General features: G+C 44.7%; 1 long non-coding RNA gene across 1 annotated transcript in view; it reads right to left on the bottom strand.

The window, feature by feature from the left end:
- Positions 1–994: 994 nt before the first annotated feature.
- Positions 995–3,796, bottom strand: part of LOC102212978 (uncharacterized) — a 31,721-nt gene continuing 28,919 nt past the window's right edge. The window contains exon 2 of the long non-coding RNA XR_001290628.1: positions 995–2,324. This is a non-coding gene — a long non-coding RNA (uncharacterized LOC102212978). The remainder of the gene's footprint in view (positions 2,325–3,796) is intronic.

Here is a 3,796-nt window from a genome sequence, read left to right as displayed (position 1 = left end):
TTCTCTGCCTGAAAACTGGCTGGAACACGTTTATGGAGAGGAGATGGAGACACGGTCGTGCTTCCAGAAACAAAAACAAAAAGCACAACAGACAAAAACTCAAAGTCTTTAAAGGGTTAACCTTCGAGGACAGTGGGCTTCCCCTAACATGACTTCCTTCTTGCCTCGATGGTTTCAGCCACTTTATGGAAAGTCTGCATCTCCAAACAGACGCAGAGTTTGATGGATTCAGGTTCATTAAGCACACTAAACTGATCATATAGAAGAATTTACAGCAGTTATTTCTCATCCTGTGTTTTAGATGGGAGACTTTTCTTCATCCCACTTGGCAGTGCGGTAAAGTGTTTGGCAGAGTGTCTGAACTGAGATTTAACAGTGAACCATGATCTGCTGCGATTGGAAGGCAGACAGAACATTCATGCTTCCAGCACAAGAACCTAAACCTGCTATATTTACTGAAATATTCATGTAACCAGGTGATCTAACATGTTGGATTAAACCCATTCATCATATTTGGAACTGAATGTAATCACCACACCTTCCACACGGGAACATTTGACCCAGGTGTTCTGGCAGTAAAGTGTCTCAAATATACAAACTTTTTATGAGACTGGCTGAACCCAAACTGCCGTCACGGCCCTGGATGGGTCACGATGACCTGCTGACTGTTCAGATGTTCACAGGTTAAGCTGTGGTGTGCTCTGGCAGAGGGGAGCACGGTCATCGTTCAGTGTGATCGCTAACCGAACCTGTTAAAGTCCATAAAAATGAGTCCGTGTCAGCAATTCCAGAAACGTCGCAATGAAGCACATTGGCTGCGCTCCTCTGGGATGGCTGAAGGTGTGAGAGCAGTCTTCATCATTCCGGTTCTTCTTTCCTGTGATTGGATGCAGAGATTGAGGTCAGACCCACCTGTGGATGTGATCTCAGCGCCGGCTGTGGCGGACAGTCGGCTTTGGGCCAGACTGGTGAAACAGCAGCTGAGGGTCGTTTGTTTTCTGTGTTTTGGCTGCAGACATCACTGGTTACTAAGCAACAGCCCGGCAGGAGGACGATGGAGAGATGTTGGAAACATCTCGGCTCTGCAGACTCATCAGCAGAGCCTCCTCCTCCAAATAAGGCTGCGTGTCCTCAGTGAGCTTCAGCAGCTGTCAGAGTAAGTTCTTTGAGTCTGAGTCAATAAAAGTTCAGAAAGAGAACAAAAAGTAAAAGAAAAACCAAAAAGACTGTCTTCTCCATGAGAGACGGCAGCCCTGACACGCTGCCCGGCAGGCAGCTCGCTGCTTGTAGAAATCGGTCACCTGTAACACTCGGAGCGCAGGGATTTCTAAACGTTGGTGGCTTCTGAGCAAAAATGGCACCTGCACATCTCAAACCAATCAGAACTCCAAACGTGCAAATTGATCTGCATGAGCTGTTTGTTCATATCTGAGGACTTTGCATGTCTTCAATACTTTCACACATTTCCAATTACACTGATTGATTTGAGACAAATGCCGATTTTTACCCAGATGTGCTGCCTGCCGGGCAGACTGAGGCGACAATCAGACCGGAAGCTATAGAAACACAGAGCGCACGTTTCCTTTTCCCACCTGCCACACTTCATATATAACAACAACGCCTCAGCAGTACCAGGTAAGAGGCCTAACATCAGACTAAAGTGGCTGTGGAAGCAAACCACAGCTGCTCACATCATCAAAGTTATTCAGTGATTTGGAAAGTCGTGTTTTTATTAAACTTGGAGCTCGCCTTTTCTGCTCGAACTTTTCACCAACTTTCTGTAGAATAAATAAACTTTATACACCAACAAAGTGTCACAGAGGCATATTTAACCCTGTGGCCTGTCGTCTGGTTTCTCTCCGCCTTGTGGGAAAATGTGCACCTGTGTTTGTGCTTCACCTGCTTAGCGTGATCGTCGCCTCAGTTTAACTGTCGTTTGTCAGGGTTGCTGCCTCTCAGGCTGCCTGTCAGGAAATCCGATAATCAAAGGTGTCCTTCTCCATGTAGTCGGTCCAGGTGGAGGAGGGCATGCTCCGATACGGGTCCAGGAGGATACGGAAACAACGGACGATCAGGAGGCCCAAGAAGATGAAGAGGATGAGGACGAAAATGAAGGCCGCCCTTTGCTCGAGTGTGAGGAAGGCGGCTGAAGCTGAGGATGAAGACGATGAGGAGAAGTCTGATTCCGAAGCTGAGAAGGTGCTGCTGTAGAGGTCGTCTGCCATGCTGAGGTGAGAAATGTTTGGTGGCTTCAGAAGCTGATTCTCCTTCTCGGTCCAGAGGAGATGATCATCTTTGAGTCACGAGGTCAGCGTCTGAAATGCCTGCAGAGAGAAACAGCAGAAACAGGAATGTGAAGAACACTAACCTCTTATTATTCTACCCTGCAGCTTCAGAGAGAAGGTTAAGTTACAACGACAATAACCAACGACGTCGACGACACCGGGCTGTGCACTGAAACACAGCATCATCTGCATAGCTGCAGAAATGACCTGAAATCCTAAAACAGGAGCAAGAATGAACCCTGCAGCTTGCCGTGTACACAGAAAAGGTCAGTAACATTCATTGGTGCTTTCTGGGAGCATGTGCATTGTGATGCTTTGTAACCTGCGATGGACAGAAGTGTTTCCAAGAGTCTCTTTGTCCTCATAAAGCCGAGCTGTGAACGTCTCTGTAAGTTCAGTGTTTCCTCCTGCTGTTGTTCTCCTGCCAGCAGCCTGTGGGCGGGTCTGTGGGCGTTGTTCCTTTGAAACACTGCTTCTGGAAACAAGCTCCTCATTTGCTTCCCACATGCAGATTAAAGCTGAGCTCAACAGGCTTCAAATGTTGCTGCGTTTTCCTCCTCTCTGCATCCAAAACCTGAAAGTCAAACAGTGCTGGACTGAACTTCTGCTACTTGCATCTCCTCTACAGGCCACAAACCAGGTGAACATCAGTCCTCGTCCAAACAGCATGGATATGAAGAATGCGCATTGAGTGCTAATTGGAGAGAAGGAGGTTATCAAAGTGGTTTTCCAGGCCTCCTAATTTAGAGTAAAAAGAGTTCACAGAAATAGTTTGAAGATGAAGCTCGGGATGTGTGCAAATGGTTCTGATGCATATTTAACGAACCCTAAACCTCCAACACGGCCTTTTCCTCCCCGTCCAATAAAGAAACAGATTACCATCAAACAACATCTACCAACGTTTGCATGCCAGGAACCTTAGAGGTGTGTTGTTGAGGACTGATGTCTCTGTCCTGCCATCCTGGTCAGCCTCTGAACCACACTGTTAGCCTTTGCAGTAATTTCCATAGCTTAGTACTGCAAAATCAACAGTAAAAAACTCTAAAGGATGTTAGCAGTTTAGTACTGTAATTTGCATGTAATTGTGGGAAAATTCCATGAGATTACATTATTTTTACGGTAACTCACCGTACTCATGGAAACAGCTGTAAAATACAGCAAATGTAACAATTGGTGATGTTACTGAGATTATACTATTACACCATCCGGATTTCTGTTGTTTTCTACTGTAGATCTAAGAGTAATTAAATCCTCATTCAGAGTGTATTACTATAAAATGTGATTCACTGTGAAAGCAGTATAACATATAAACTACAATATACAGCATCATTTTTAACTTAAGGAGTAAGTTGCAGCCACACTAAAATTTAATTCCTTGAACTGAATGGAACCTCATATATTAATAAATGTATTTGTTTATTCAAACAATGTGAAACATTAGTAATACTATTAATTAATAGTATACTTGTAAGGTTAGTATTGTGATAGAGTCGAGTATATTTTAATTATAC

This window comes from Pundamilia nyererei, unplaced genomic scaffold (genome assembly GCF_000239375.1).
Source record: "Pundamilia nyererei isolate P.nyererei 1_Seehausen unplaced genomic scaffold, PunNye1.0 scaffold00368, whole genome shotgun sequence".
Lineage (NCBI taxonomy): Eukaryota > Metazoa > Chordata > Actinopteri > Cichliformes > Cichlidae > Pundamilia > Pundamilia nyererei.
This window is presented reverse-complemented; position numbering and strand designations above follow the sequence as displayed.